Genomic DNA, 17,883 nt, shown 5'->3' with positions numbered 1-17,883 from the left:
AGCAAGAGCATACACTGCGATAAATCTTTAAATGAGTTACAAAATTTTCCAATGAACTCTCAGCGAAATTACATATTGACAGTGAAGTTATTGATTTCATTAATCGCCACAGTGATAACAGGATAGATGAAGTATTTGTTCTCAGTGGAGGAAAACCAAACATGTTAGACATAGACTATATAAGTTTAAAAGAATAAACAATATAGAAAGGGTGATAAGGATTTCCGAGAGTTACTGATCTAATGAACCTCATTTTCCTACATCCCGCAAAAACTGTAAATTATTCTCCTGAAGATCTGGAGATGTATGGTGAAACACTACGGATGACCACTAGATATAGCAAATCAGGAAACCTATGCAGTGCGAAATATAAAATCATTAAGAGACCTATATTAGATACTTCATATAAAACTGATGATTGTATTGATATCCAGCTTGCAATCGACCCCCACAATACGTATTCTACGATAATCCCAATGAATTAATAGATCGACTACGACTGTTCATGGCATCAGCTGCTGCTGGTAATAGTGCTCTTTTGAGTGAGTTTGTTCCAGTAATTTTTGAGCTTAGAGAGAGAGGTATAATCGAACAAAAATGGGGATAGCACTTCAAGAGCTGCACAAACCAGCATGCTAAACGTAGATATGTTATGACTGAAGGTTTGGATGAGGTATGGCAGGTTGATCTTGTAGATATTGGTGAATATGCACATGCCGACAATGAATTAAAATATTTTTAATGGTCATTGATACTCTGAATTCGACTGGGCACTACTTGTTAAAACAAAAACAGGAAGGGATCTTGCATGGCTGTTTGATCATTTGTCGCAGACAGGGATGAAGTGATGTCCAGAGAACCTTCAAATTGATCATGGTGGGGAGTTCTACAATAGGTATTTCAAGACCATGATGCACCACTACTCCACATTCACCCACCTGAAGGAGAATACTGTGAAATGTCTGAACAATAAAAGGTGGAATGTGGCTGTATCTTAATCTTTGCAGCTCATACAAATGGACAGATATCCTCCCAGAAAGAACTGTGCAATATAACCGAACCAAACATAACACAATATAATTGAGACCAATCGATGTTCATGAAAATGGACTCATGGATACAGTGTACTACAACATTAAACTCCTGGATCCACGCAAACAGAAATTTGATGTGGGTGATTTGTTACATATCTCATAACACAAGGCCGCGTTTGAGAAGTCATGCCTACAGAACTGGTCGAGTGAGATATTCACAGTTTCCAAAGTGAAGAAAACAGACCCAGGTCTTACACCTTAAGGATAGCTGTGGTTCTGAAATTTCAGAATGCTTTTACGCAGAATAAATGCAGAAGAGCTCAAAACTATACGTGTTTCTCAAACAGCAAGCCATAAGGCGTCGAGGGAATAGAAAGCTAGTTAAATGGCTTCGTTTTCATACTACAGAAAACAGCTGGATTGACGTTGATAATCTGCTGTATAATGGAGTGCACAGAGCACAACCAGCACAGTAACATCATATGTACGATAGAAGACACATTATAGGAGGCGATGGTATTATTGACAAAGTTCCAGTTACTTCCATATGCTAGGGTATATCTACCTACGATGGAAGTGGTACAAAGCTTCAAACACGTTTGGCTAGTGATGTAAACGCTAACCTGCTTGATGAAGCGTTTTTGGAAAACGACATTGCATACTCAAAACATAAATATCTCCCAAGACGACACGCTGCAGATAGAACTTTAGTTGAGAAAACCAAGGCAAGACGTGTTAGAAAGGATATTGGTATTGGGAAGGGCATTACAGCATTTAAAGTTCATAAAACCATTTGTGATAAAATTAAGTTGGGCCTGTGTGCGAATTTCGATCAGGTAATGAATACTGCACGCAGTGCACTGAAGAAGAAGAAGACAACGACGAGGAAGAAGAAGAAAAGGTGTTTAAAAAACTGTCCTGACAATGATGTATGCATCTAAAAGCGCGCTGAATCATAAAGGGCCGGGTAAAGGACCCTGTGTGCTTCCAGTACCTAAGACATCAGGTGGAATTATACCCATCCTCATTCGTGCCCTTCGTGGTCTCTCAGCGATGAGTTCACTAGCAGGAGGTGCTGAGACTACAACTACAGCCAGAACAGCCAAGAATGCACAGAACTCACAGCAGCAGCTGGAGGAGGCAAGGAGACATAACCGCATTATGGAAGCAGGAGTTATCAGGAAAGGACTATACCTGAAACCATACAAGAAAGGCCTAGGTCTCTACATAAATAAAGAAAAGGCCTCTTAGCCATCCTACCTGATGGACCACTTACAAATACAAATCTGCTCTAGTTTCTTGTGAAAAAATTCAACATTACAAGGTTCTGCATAGCGTGTATGCGGTATACATTACCGAGGACTATGTGGAACTGTGAGCTTAGATATTCCAGGAGGACCTTGTGCCCAGTGGGTGGCATATGTTAAGAGAAAAACCAATAACATCTACTATTTCGACTCATTTGGAGACATACAACCACCAGAAGAGTTACAACCGTACTTCATCAACAGGAGACCTGTACTTACAATTTTTATTGCTATCTGGACTTTAATACTTGCCTGTGTCGGCATCAATCCATCATGTTCCTCGTAACGTTTACAATGAGGGATATATAAGGAGGTGCATTAAGCATACACTCATCAGCTGAGGTTCAAATGCAGTGACATATATTTTGACTTTAAAAGAACAATCGTCTGTATTAAGCGTAAATTCAAGCAATGGAGAGTGGAGTATTGCGTTGATTTAACTGGAGACTTACAGCGGCATTCTGAATATCACAGAGGCTAACAATAAACCCCATCTGTAAATTAATGGTAGAAAACAAATTGAGGAAACAGAACCTAGTGTTGATTTAAACGAGATTTCCTGCCGGTACAATCCTTGTCGAGTGGAAGACTGCATGAAACTCCTATCTCAACACTAGATAGATTCATACAGTTTACAGAATGTTCCTATCAGTTGGAACTGGGTATAAGATTACAATCAAACTGCCGACTTTTGTGGTGAGAAAATCATTGTACAGTGACATGTAACGTGGAATCACTAGTTATGTCGAACGTGAAGATACCACCAACGCCCTTCAACTGGTCAGGACTTGCAGTGGACCCGCCCCCAATCTCTCAGTGAGAACAAAGACACCATCATGTCGAGAGACCGAAGGTAGCAGCAGCGGTCTTCAACCGACCGAAGCTTGAGGTGTGCCAGTGGTCAGAAAGCAACGACGGGGATAAGAATTAAAACCAACGTGCACAATGCACAGCGTGACACTTCACAACAGAACCACCAGGTGATAACACGTGCGACCTACGAGTTTCTTAAATCAGTAGGTCCACAAACTTGAAAAGAGGTCGTTCGATATATTTAAAGCAGTAGATTGTGATGAGTATTTCATCCTTCAAGCACATTTAGCAAGACCGATGTAATTTGGATTTTCGTCGAGTACCAAGATGCTTAACGCTCCAATGCAGTAGTTTCATGTATCTTGATGGATCCTTCATGAAAAGAGTTGGTACTGCTACAATAGCATCGAACTTTACACGTAATGCTTTAGTGTTCCTATTTCAGGAACTACAGTATGAACCTAACGGGGTCGGGATTGACCGTACACACAATTCAGACAAAGTATCGACTCTTAAAACTTAGGTCTCTGCTTCTCCCTCTCATTTGAACGATTTAGAAAATGCTATATGGTTCATAGACGATCCACTGGGTAGAACAGTGAAGAGTACAGATATCCTGACTGTATACCTCTAAGACTGCTTATGGGATACATTTAAGACATGGAATGATTCATTTTTAGTGCTAAACAGGAACTGATTCTGGTACGGAGTGCAACAGGCGCTCAAGAGGAGTATGAGCTCACCATCAAAAAAATACTCGTAACATGGAAAATGCTACACATCACTCTATGATGAGCAGCGTTTGAAGCTTTTAAAAGTTTTGAATGCAGGTGTATTTCTACCATTGTCTTTCTGTTCATGGGAGCTTTTTGAATACTCAGTTCTACCGACTTCGAGCAGACAGACATAGGCTATTAAAACCTCTGCTGAATTGGAGACGCCTGGAGTTATCATACTTGTGTTCCAGACCAACAGGAGAGGGAATGCAGCAAATGATTCCACCAAATTTGTTAATTATGGTTTAACTAATGCTAGTGCTACCTGAACTCTAAATCTACCCGTATGATAATTTACACTTGCAGTAAGGTGAAAATGTGTACAGTCTAGTATATCAAATTTATGCATGATTCCATGCTTCTTACTAAGAAAAGGAAGGATGTTTACTCAGCACGTGGAAATTAAAGGAATTGGTACCAAACATCATAATAGACTGCTCAAAACAGAACAAGATAATTAAATCTGGGGCTATAGATGTGAGAACTGAATTTGAATATTCGGCAAATTTTCCTGAAAACAATGCAGTATATGCTGTAGTTTTACATGGCAATGTGATTTACTTTTGCCTGTTCACTGATGTGCAACGAGCTGTATAAATGAATAATTGTTGCACCATACTTGAAGCATTTCACAATGGCATCTCAAGTTATGAACATCACTGTAGACATTCATGTTTCCTTGATGAAGAGCATGGACAGTTCATATTTAAAAACATTGCATTCATATTGTACACAGAAGATGCTGGTGTAATAGGGATATACTCATCATACATCTCATTCCCAAGGTGTTTCAAGCATGTGAAGTATTTTAAAACACTGTGGAGTGTGAAGTGGCTTACACATTTCCACCATGAAATTCACTATGATGATTCAGGTATACCCTATAAACATATTATGAAAACGCGTCGATTATTTGACGACATGGCTACGTTCCCCTACATCAAAGGCGAGAAGAAGGTCTCATGGATGTGTCGAATCTTCACGTTTGCTGGAACTCTACAGTTGCCCCACTCTCCATCGACTCAAGAAGACGTTGCGTGAAATTTGTCTACTTATGCAAATGTAAAATTACTTTTAAGTTGGATGAGAAATAAATGAATTTTTACCTCTTAATCTGTGTGTACCTTATTTTCTTTTATATTTTGTCACAATGAAATTTTATCAAAATACCACATCTGTGGCTCTCCTCAAGCACAGAAGATATAATTTTAGACATGTCTGCTGTATGTCTTTGGAAGCAAACACGGCCATGTGCCACTTGCCCGCACAACAAAACACGTGAAACATGACAGGCATAGCCGCATGCAACCATTACATATATTTGATTATTCTTCATCTTAAACTTCACCTCATTAATGGGACTCATGTTCAAAACTAATGTCATCTATATCATACATATCCTTTATATATATATATATATATATATATATATATATATATATATATATATATATATATATATATATATATATATATATACAAATTGGACAGGTTTTCCGAAAATAATAAAAAAGACATGGTAACGAATTTTTTCGTTTATTCAGTTCTCACTGGTACAATTTGATTCTTGAGATACAATTTAGTTCTTGAGATGCAGTTCGGTTCTTTTACGCAGAGATACAGAGGCATGTCAATGTTCAGTGTTACAGTCTGGTTCCTTCTACACATTCCTTCTGAAATACAATCTACAGAGAGAATCGTTTCATCCGATACAATGTAGTCCTTTTTTTTTTAAGTAACAGACATATTTTTTGTAGCGAAACGGCTACAATTTGGTTGTTGTAGTAAACAAAACTTTCACATTTTACAATTAGATCGAACATTCAAGCAGAGGTACTTTCTTTCCTAAAACTAGTACCATTACTAATAATGACTATAGCCTAAACTCCAAGCAATTTGGAGCACCATTACTATTTCTTTTAGAATGGACTATGTATTCATGGACAGTATTACAATAGTGGCACTGCATGTATCCTAAAGATCTATAAGTTGCACTGGACAGAGAAAAAGAAATACTAAAAAACTAATCTAACTGGAATAACTAATAGCAGGTGAACCTTAAAAACTAGACTATTTACACATGTTCCTGGTACACGTTTTTATATGATACGCTGTCAGAAAGTTTACAATAATAAAATAGATTGCAGTTCTTTTTCATACAGATTTTTTATAATATTTTTATTACAGTCTTATAACTTTTTTCTATGTAGACACAAAAGTTATATACAAGGCATACATGGTGTGCAGGTAAAGTGTGACACACATGGTGTGCATGAAGAAAGAAATGTTTACAGGGTCCAATGTGTGGTGTAATAACTATTTACACTACAGCACACACAGTGTGTAAACTATTATTGCAATTTACCCTACGGTGAGTAGGTTATGCTATTCCACACACATTCATTCATCTTACACACACTGATTCACTCCCTATCATTGTCCCCACCCTCTTCAAAGAGTGAACAGTATGAGTATGGTAGGTTTTCAGTCTCATCATCACAAATAACGCACTGATCATCATGAGATATCTGGCTGATTTTAGATTGCAGCAAAGCGTACACCCATCCCTTGTGACTGACTTCTAGTTTGGTACACCATGTGCCAGGATTGTTGTGGAGTACTATGAACACCATCAACAGACCCCCTAAGTATTCGTCAACCATGAGGGCCATTGACACACCATAATGCACACCCTTAGCCCACCTCTGGGTGACACCTTCCTATGTATGATACACATACATATTTGGTCGCAGGCAATCCATTCGCCTAGTCTTTCATTAGTCCGGTAACTTTCTTGTTCTGTGGAACAATACCGTAAGGATTGGCTCTGAGCACTATGGGACTTAACTTCTGAGGTCATTAGTTCCCTAGAACTTAGAACTACTTAAACCTAACTAACCTAAGGACATGATACACATCCATGCCCGAGGCAGGATTCGAACCTGCGACCGTAGCGGTGGCGCGGTTCCAGACTGTAGCGCCTAGAACCATTCGGCTACTCCGACCGACCCGTAAGGATTGTAGGCCGTGTATGAGGACGTGTCAAATTCATTACCATGATACCTAATAACTTCACATGGATTGCATTTCTTCATCCAGTACATGCAGCTGTCTGTCTCCATACAAAGTAATTTTGGAGTAATGAAACGAGTTTTCGTGAACTCATAATGGAAGCGGTACATGTGGAGTTTGGAGAGGTCTAGTACGGGCATCCTCACATAGATAGGTTTTGTGAACTCTACTGCAACCTTCCTCATATCCACAGTGACAAAGGTCTTATTGAATATGGTGACCCGTTTGAAATTTGGTCTGGCTAAGCATTTCCTTGCGCCATAACACCCTTCCCATGGTGTTCTAATAAGGATATCATGTTTGTTTCTTACATTCTCCATTGTTTTGCCGAAAATTGCATTGTTCATTAATTTAAAAAATCTCTTTCGAAATTACGCTTCATGGAAGCGTATTTAAGTCAATATGCTACTTCAATCCGGGTTCCTGTTTGAAGTAGAGAGTGCACCTAATTCCAACCAGAACCACCCACAAGCAAAGACACTGCTGCATGGTATGGTAGTGAATAATATACCTCTGCTTTTCCCCCATCACTGTCATCTGCTTTGTGAGGGATCCTGTGCCTCTTGGAACTAGTCGCTTCGCTCCAGTACGCATCATGCATACTAATAGGGAATGTGAAGTCTTCCTTCACAATATATCTTACATCTGAATCATTATCCATACTACCATTTTCAAATTTCACTTAATCATTCGACATTTTCTTCGAGTACACATTGACACCTACCAGCAGCCAGTGATTGTTGCATGGCGTGCCCATGTAATTTATTCATGTCCAAATGTATGAGACGGTAGACTCAACGGATGGGCTGAGAACATCTTAGCCATTTGTGAGTTATTTTGCATGGCGTGCCTATTACAGATTGGCAGAGTTCCCCACGGATCCTTCGCTCAAACAAAAGAAACATGTCCACATCAGTCAACAGTTCGGTGATTTTCTTAGTTTTCCTGAGCACTGTGTCCCCAAGACAAGCACGGTGCTGCGTAATAAGAGGCAGGGTCGAGTTTGCATGTGGTCACGCATAAGTCCAGAATTTTTCAAAAACACCTGCAGGCAGGCGCAAGTCTGCATCCATGTACAGATTTGCATATTTTCCCAAGGATGGGATTTAAATTCCCACCAGATATTGACAGCATGCTCATCCTCTGCATCTGTTATGATTTCACCTGCGAGATTTCTGGAGAACGCATCCATGTTCGGTACTCCTGTTTCGTCGAGCTTCACCATACTATCCAGTTATTCATTTGGGAAAACTCCCTTCCTAGCCACAAGCTCAAGCTTTGAATCGTCAGGAAATACACCTCAAGCGATGTGCGTGCCACCTTGGTACATTGTTTCAACAACAGCTGCATAATTCTAGGCATCATTCGCTTGGAAAAAGATATATATTTCTAGACGCTCTAAGGTAGGACACTGACATGATCATTCTTCTTGCCGAAACCAGTCAAGGTCTCAACAAGAAAGTGAACATCATATCCACTCAAATTATGGATTAAAACGGGTATGTTTCGCGGTAACTGATACTTGAAGTTGTATGCACTGTGAGGCGCACCGCGGTATTTTCCTGTTAGGTGGCAATGGCCAGTACAGACAAAGGGGCTTCGCTCCTGATGATGTTAGTTCTTAAACTTCAAGAATTTGTTTTCTTCTGTAGACATTTCAACACGTACCGGTTTATATGCTTGAGCAATCAACTTGATATTCTGCTAAATACTTGCTTGAAGGAAAGACATTGAGGCACCAGAAGCAAATATGCTTTTTACATTTTTTATTATTCAGTTGGGAGAAAAGGAGTCATGACATATCTTTGACCACACTTATAGTTGGTTTTAATTCACATCTTATAATAACAGTATGTTAACATGCAGCTTGCGTTGAACTACAGACTTGGATAAATAGAGGGGTCCGAGCAGGCTTATTTTTCTCCGGGCCAAAAATGTGAACCGAAATATCCTCATTCTGCCCCTCGAATTTGCTTATGTCCTGATGTTTAACGTGAAAATCAATACCATCAAAGTTGTAAAACATATTAATATCACGAACACGGTATATGTCTGGACGATCCGGGTGAACTCATAATTTCTTTCACAAGACAGGACTGACAGCGCAGAACAGGCATTATCTGTTTTATTCTTGATATTAATACACGGCTTCTTGACAGCCATATCTTTCGGTGGCTTGTTATACCTGGACCCTCCATTTCCTGGGTCATGGAGATGTGAGTGGATGTCGACATTGTGCGAATGTTGGAGGGTGTTCCACACAGTATTGCTGTTGTTGTTGCCTTTTTTTTACAGCCTTCAGCATTGCCTCCAGCTCATCTTGCATCCCTGGCATGTAAGCTGTAACAAGAACAAGCATGAAATAAAATGCTAAAAGTCAAACCACCGCAACTGCTACTGCTACTACTGTGGGAACAAATTACAGAAACTTTTTATGCTTACAAGGCAGTTCTGGCTGTGGGTTTTCCACGGAAGTCTCGGAAGACTGGACCTCGACAGTAGCTGGCCAAAGAGTCTGCCATGGTCCAGCCTCCGTCTCTTCCTGCCTCTCCTCACACTCCAGTACAAAATCCTGGTGCTGTGCTGTAACAAGTGAAAAGAAACGGAGTTACTGATGAGAAATTCGCTATAGAATTTAACATGCAGAATATTTCCGATTTCCATGCCATAACCACAGATCTACAAAAAAAGTTATGTGTATGATTGTCTTCTATAAATCAAATCTATGATGCTTGCCGCTAATGTTGAAGTTGTTGCTGATGCATTTAATTTTTAAAGGTACTCATGCACAGACAGACAAAACAGACAAACAACTTTAGCCACCACAGTGAACAGGGAGAGGGTGAGGATGAGGGAGGTATGTTGGGGGCTTATATAGACTCACCACATATCCCAGGCATCCAATTAGAGTGGCTCATTCTGAATGGACGCCCAATCAGCAAAGGCAGCTGATGGGAAGTTCCAAAGAAATATTTTGAGGAACCAATGAGATTCAAACTTTGACCGAATGTTTCAGAAATCCCTTGTTGGACTGTTAGGTGGTGTGATCCGTGATGTCACACTTGTTTGTCAGAGTGAGACAAGTCTCTCTCTCCCTCACACACCATCCAACAAGTCTTTGCACTGGACTTGTGGTCCATTACGAGACACCCTATTCAGTAGCAGACAGCGTCGTTGACCACTTGCACAGTATACAACAGTACTGTCTCATTTCATAAAAGCGTGCACGATAGTGAGACACAGTATTTGAAGCTTCTTCAGGATAGTGAGGTATGTTTTGTGATTATTATTACCACTAGGGTGTTTTCTCTTCTACTGAGCAGGGCACCACATTTTTTTCTTCTGCAGTTTTCTCCTCTATGTGACTGTGCTGCAAATTCCATTGTTTTTGAAACATGGAACATTCTTGCTACACAGTGTACACATTGGACATTAAATGAAACAACAAGTTTACTTTTACCAGTAACTGTTTATTTATGTCCACGACACGTTTAAAAGGTTTAAACCTCTAGCATCAGGTGGATTTACATTTGTTAGTATGACATTTGTGTGTCTTGTGTTACGGTTTGTTTTGAGGAATTTGTAGCACTGTCCAACCGAGAAGCAACACACTATTTCAGAACATGGTTTTGGATTTCTTTTGACAAAAAATTAACGTATATCTAGCGTTAAATATAGAATAAGTAAAATAGAGTACCTCCAGTGGTCACACATCATACAAAGCAATCACGGCGCAAGAAACAAAAAGAGAATAACATCTTCCATACAACCCCATTTCTAGGTAACATTTCATATCAGATTCCCATTGTCTTCGAACGAAAAGGCATGAGCATATACTTTACCACAGATAACAAGATTGGACGGAAGTTACCCCAAAACGTAAGTACATGAAACCCACTTCATCACACAGGTGTGTACAAAATTAAATGCTTGGACTATGACTGCTTTTACCTAGGCCAGACAGGCAGATCGTTTGAGATTACATTCAAAGAACACACGGCAGCACTAAAAAACAAAACAAAAAAATACGACGCATCAGCAATAGCAATCCACTTGCATGTAACAAAAAATTGTTAACAACACATCCAACCAAAAGGCAGAAAACTAGACATCCTTGAAACACTCCACATACAGAAACACCAAACAAAACAACCTGAATCCATCTTAAATGACAAAAATAACAATATTTACAGTAGTATCATCTCTGTTTTCAGCAACTGCCAACGTCATTAAAATTGTAATACACACACACACACACACACACACACACACACACACACACACCTTAATATTTACCATAAATATTTTATTATGTTACCATGACAGCCGCCAGATGTACAAGAGATTGACCTCATTTACAGATATATCATCACACCAACAGGTTGTACCGCTTGTCAGCTTGAAACTATATGTGCATCAACTACTGGCACTCTGCATATTTTAAAGCATTAACCAATGTATTACCCCAACCTTAACGCAGTTATTACATGTAACAGGTACAGTCTTAAGACCCCTGCTTTGTAAAGTTTGCTCTCATACAACCACTCTTTCCACCCTCTTACTTTCTCTTTCTCTTCCTCTCCCTCTGCCTCCAGCCTTTCATACCTATAAGTGAATCTCATCCAAAATTGTTATTTGTGTATAATTTTACAACTGTAGGCAATATGATTATTGTAATTAAAGTTTGTAACATTTCACTTGATTGTATAAACGAGTATGAGGTTTAAGCTATTTTAATTGGTCAAAATCGGATTTACATACCACCTGAAGTATTTATTCCAACGCATGTATTCGACATATCAAAACAAACATCTCCAAATCCTTTAAAATTTATTCTATAATAACGTTGTTACAGTGTGAATTCTTTGTACTTTGTGATAATGTTTTCTCTTCTGCTATACGATCCTTGCACCCAATAGTTTCCAGACGCCATATTTGTTTTCAAAATATGACAGTATACATGCGATTTGCTACGACAGTGGCCGGCCGGAGTGGCCGAGCGGTTCTAGGCGCTTCAGTCTGGAACCGCGCGACTGCTACGGTCGGAGGTTCGAATCCTGTCTCGGGCATGGATGTGTGTGATGTCCTTAGGTTAGTTAGGTTTAAGTAGTTCTAAGTTCTAGGGGACTGATGTCCTCAGCAGTTAAGTCCCATAGTGCTCAGAGCCATTTTGCTACGACAGTGAAAGGATCGTGTGACCACTGGAGGTACTCTATTTTACTTATTTTATGTTTACCTCTAGATAAAGGTTAATTTTTTGTCAAAATAAACCCAAAACCTTGTTCTGAAATAGTGTTTCGTTTCTGCACTAGATAGTGCCACAAGTTCTTCCAAAAAATCGTAACACAACACACACACACAAATGTCATACTAACAAATGTAAATCCACTTGATGATGGAGTTTTAAAAGTTTGAAACGTGTCGTAGAGATAAATAAACAGTGACTGCTAACAGTAAATTTGTTTCATTTAATGTCAGAAACATCCACAGTAAACCCTAATGTAAAATGTTCGCATTTAAAGTTACACTTTGGATTTTATCTTATGGGGGTAAGTCAGAGCTGTTGGCTGGTGATGCTGGTATGATGGGAGGTGGCGATACACAGTGACAGAGACAGCAGTCGCCACGGATGTGATTCGTGAGTTGAAGTGGTAATTACGCATTTTTTGTTGTGGGTAAAACAATACTTAGAGGAACTGAACCTATGACATACTGCTATAGAGGATTTTCACGATACTTTTAGTGATGTGAAAAAATGTGTTTGCTTAGCCACTGCAAATAAGGGGTAGGCAGTACTTTTAGGTAGGAGTGGTCAACAGACAGGTATTCTAGTGTTGTTTACAAGGTCAGCGTGAGTCCGTTTGCAGAAAACATTGCTCCAGCATTCAGGAGTGTCTTTGAAGTTAGAATGCTCAAGGGTTCATGGGACATTCTAGGCAGGAATTTCGTTTACGAAGAACTGTTGCGTTTTGACAGGTATTACCTCTCTCTCTGTCTGTCTGTCTGTCTGTCTGTCTCTCTCTCTGCTGCTGCAGGTGCTGAGAAAGCTCTTAGCATTAATGGCAGAGTGCTCTGAAAATAACCATGTTACTGGAGGCTACTTTTGAAAGTTTTCAGAATGGGTATATTAGAGAGTTGTATGTCAGTAAGGACTTTGCCTGTGAAAATGATTCACAGAATCTGTTGTTTACAAAGAGGGAGGTCCACAGGCCACAAATCACACACACACACACACACACACACACACACGCGCGCGCGCGCGCACACACACAAATTTTACGAAAGTATGCTATTGTTTTAGACCAGCGACAGTTTCCGTTGGCTCTTGTCTATCTATACACATGAGGCTGATTGCATAATTTTGTTTGAATGCTGCAGAATGGACCATGTCACTCTTCTCAAATCATAACAGGACTCTGCACTCTGTTTCACGTGGCAGCTGCTTGGAATGTGGTGCTGAGTGTCTTGCTGTAGTTCTGCCAGTGGTCATCAGCTATAGCAACCGTTGGCAGCAGGCGTGACAGGTGTACTACAGGCTGCAGTCGCAGGCAGAGCGTCAAGTGAGCCACACCACCACCCCAACATGACGTGTCACCACCCCTCCCTCCCAGCAGCCAGCACCTTGCGCCGCGCCGTACTGTACGTGTTAAATAGGCGATTACAAGCGCCGTGAGCAGTAGTAGCTTTTATCTTCTGCTGTGCTAGCACCCAGTAATTTACAAAGCCTTTTGTGTTGTTTTTATATCCGACAGCATGTGGCTATAATTTACAGATGAAGAGGTGTTACTCTTTGTGCAGCTGTTTTTAGAATGGTGGTATTATCAGTAGGAGCTATGTGTAGTCCGATCTTTTAACATCACGGCAGCTCTCATTTCTCTGTAATTTCTATATGTATACCCTATGTAGATTTGTTATTTATTTTGAGTTCACTTGTTACTAATTTCGAGAGGTACTGTGAATTTTTTTCCAGCAGGGTACCACCAGTTGTGTGATATCTTAAATTTTGAGCCATGTTGCAGTTTTAGGCACTAAATGTGTGGCATTATGCATATAGGTGTGTAGTTAGGGACCTCTTTACTTCAGTTTCCCACCAAAAGTAAATAAAATACACTAACCTAACCTTCCTTTCTGGCAGCTGACAGAGACAGACTGTTTCTCGCCATTTCCAGGGGAGGGTTGAGATGAGGGGGGGGGGGGGTGCGGTTACGTCATAGGAGTGGTGTGAGGGGTGGAGGAGTTAGCTTACTGGAGGTAGCCTAATTTCCGTATATCCCAGCAAACTTTCCATCCATTTCCAGGGGATAGAAGGGGTGTGACATCATAGGAAGCCGGCCGCTGTGGCCGAGCGGTTCTAGGCACTTCAGTCCGGAACCGTGTTGCTGCTACGGTCGCAGGTTCGAATCCTGCCTCGGGCATGGATGTGTGTGATGTACTCAGGTTAGTTAGGTATAAGTAGCCCTTAGTCTAGGAGACTGATGACCTCAGATGTTAAGTCCCATAGTGCTCAGAGCGATTTTGAACATCATAGGAGATGGGGAAAACCCAGCTGCTACACTCCTGGAAATAGAAAAAAGAACACATTGACACCGGTGTGTCAGACCCACCATACTTGCTCCGGACACTGCGAGAGGGCTGTACAAGCAATGATCACACGCACGGCACAGCGGACACACCAGGAACCGCGGTGTTGGCCGTCGAATGGCGCTAGCTGCGCAGCATTTGTGCACCGCCGCCGTCAGTGTCAGCCAGTTTGCCGTGGCATACGGAGCTCCATCGCAGTCTTTAACACTGGTAGCATGCCGCGACAGCGTGGACGTGAACCGTATGTGCAGTTGACGGACTTTGAGCGAGGGCGTATAGTGGGCATGCGGGAGGCCGGGTGGACGTACCGCCGAATTGCTCAACACGTGGGCCGTGAGGTCTCCACAGTACATCGATGTTGTCGCCAGTGGTCGGCGGAAGGTGCACGTGCCCGTCGACCTGGGACCGGACCGCAGCGACGCACGGATGCACGCCAAGACCGTAGGATCCTACACAGTGCCGTAGGGGACCGCACCGCCACTTCCCAGCAAATTAGGGACACTGTTGCTCCTGGGGTATCGGCGAGGACCATTCGCAACCGTCTCCATGAAGCTGGGCTACGGTCCCGCACACCGTTAGGCCGTCTTCCGCTCACGCCCCAACATCGTGCAGCCCGCCTCCAGTGGTGTCGCGACAGGCGTGAATGGAGGGACGAATGGAGACGTGTCGTCTTCAGCGATGAGAGTTTCTTGCGTGTTTGGCGCCGTGCAGGTGAGCGCCACAATCAGGACTGCATACGACCGAGGCACACAGGGCCAACACCCGGCATCATGGTGTGGGGAGCGATCTCCTACACTGGCCGTACACCACTGGTGATCGTCGAGGGGACACTGAATAGTGCACGGTACATCCAAACCGTCATCGAACCCATCGTTCTACCATTCCTAGACCGGCAAGGGAACTTGCTGTTCCAACAGGACAATGCACGTCCTCATGTATCCCGTGCCACCCAACGTGCTCTAGAAGGTGTAAGTCAACTACCCTGGCCAGCAAGATCTCCGGATCTGTCCCCCATTGAGCATGTTTGGGACTGTATGAAGCGTCGTCTCACGTGGTCTGCACGTCCAGCACGAACGTTGGTCCAACTGAGGCGCCAGGTGGAAATGGCATGGCAAGCCGTTCCACAGGACTACATCCAGCATCTCTACGATCGTCTCCATGGGAGAATAGCAGCCTGCATTGCTGCGAATGGTGGATATACACTGTACTAGTGCCGACATTGTGCATGCTCTGTTGCCTGTGGTTCTGTCAGTGTGATCATGTGATGTATCTGACCCCAGGAATGTGTCGATAAAGTTTCCCCTTCCTGGGACAATGAATTCACGGTGTTCTTATTTCAATTTCCAGGAGTGTATTTTGAATAAATTATTTGTGTTAGTACCCCTTTGTTCCACTACTCCTAAACAGAGGAATGTGGTTTCGTGAGGGCGAGTAATTTAGAATTTCATAGCCTTGGTATAGCTAAGTAACTTAAGGATATTTAATAAAGGAAAGTTTTTAGGTCCAGACAGTATACATATTAGGTTTCTTTCGAAGTATCCTCATGAAATAGCTCTATTCTTATCAGTAATGTACAACCAAACTCTCGACAAAAGAACCCTACCTAAGGACTGCAAAGTAGCACAGGTCATACCAATACACAAGGGAAGTAGAAGTTGGTTGGTTCAAATGGCTCTGAGCACTATGGGACTTAACATCTGTGGTCATCAGTCCCCTAGAACTTAGAACTACTTAAACCTAACTAACCTAAGGACATCACACACATCCATGCCCGAGGCAGGATTCGAACCTGCGACCGTAGCGGTCACGCGGTTCCAGACTGAAGCGCCTAGAATCGCACGGCCACATCGGCCGGCGAAGTAGAAGTACTCCGCTGAATTATGGTCGCATAGTGTTGAGATCAATGTGTGATAGAATTTTGAGCAGTTACTCTGCTCAAACAACATGAAAGACATCGAAGAAAACGATCTGTCGACACTCAACCAGGACGGATACAGGAAATATCGTTCTTTGTGAAACACAACTGGCTTGTTATTCACACGAAATAATCAACACTATCGTCAGAGGACCTCATATTGATTCCATACCTGAAGATTTCCAGCAGGCTTTTGACACCGTTCCTCTTGAACGGCTTCTAATCAAATTGTGTGCGTGTGGAGCTACATCTCTGTTGTGCTTCAAGATTCGTTGTTTCTTGTCAGAAAGGTCACGGTTTATAGTACTTGACGGACGTCAATAAATGAAACAAAGGTGATATCTGAGAGTCCTCAAGGAAGTGTAACAAGATCTCTGCTGTTCCTAATCTACGCTGAACCGCCAAAGAAACTGGTATAGACGTGAGTATTCAAATACAGAGATATGTTAACAGGCAGAATACGGCTCTGTGGTCGGCAACGCCTTTGTAAGACAAGTGTCTGGCGCAGTTGTTAGATTGGTTACTGCTGCTACAACGACAGGTTATCAAGATTTCAATGAGTCTGAATGTGGTGTTGTAGTCGCCGAACGAGCGATGTGGCACAGCATCTCCGAGGTGGCGATGAAGTGGTGATTTTCTCGTGCGATCATTTCGCGAGTGTACCGTGAACGTCAGGAATCCTGCACATAAAATATCCGACATCACTGCGGGCGGAGAAAGATCCTGCAAGAACAGCACCAACGACGACTGAAGAGAATCGTTCAACGTGATAGAAGTCAACCCTTCCGCAAATTGCTACAGATTTCAATGCTGGGCCATCAACAAGTGTATGAATCCATGTACCCTGCATGCCAGCAAGAGACTGGCCAAGCTGGTGCAGGCTGTGTGATGGTGTGGGGTGTGCGCAGTTGGAATGTATATGGGACCCCTGATACGTCTAGATATGACACTGAGAAGTGTCACGTATGTAATAAGCATCCTGTCTGATCACCTGTATCCATTCATGTCCATTGTGCATTCCGACGGACTTGGGTAATTCCAGCAGGACAATGCGACAGCCCACCTGTCCATAACTGCTACAGATTGGATCCAGGAACAGTCTTCTGAGTTTAAACACTTCCGCTAGCCACCATTCTTCTCAGACATGAACATTATTGATCATATCTGGGATGCATTGCAACGTTCTGTTCAGAAGAGGCCTGCACCCCCTCGTCCTCTTACAGATTCATGGACAATTACCTCCAGCACTACTTGAGACATTAGCCTGCTCCAAGCCACGTCGTACTGCGGCACTTCTGCATGCTGGAGGGGGGCCTACACGATATTAGACAGGTGTACCAATTTCTTTCGCTTTTCAGTGTATATTAACGATTTAGGAGACAAGC

This window comes from Schistocerca cancellata, chromosome 3, assembly GCF_023864275.1.
Source record: "Schistocerca cancellata isolate TAMUIC-IGC-003103 chromosome 3, iqSchCanc2.1, whole genome shotgun sequence".
Lineage (NCBI taxonomy): Eukaryota > Metazoa > Arthropoda > Insecta > Orthoptera > Acrididae > Schistocerca > Schistocerca cancellata.
The sequence above is the reverse complement of the archived record's forward strand: the minus strand, read 5'-3'. Positions refer to the sequence as shown.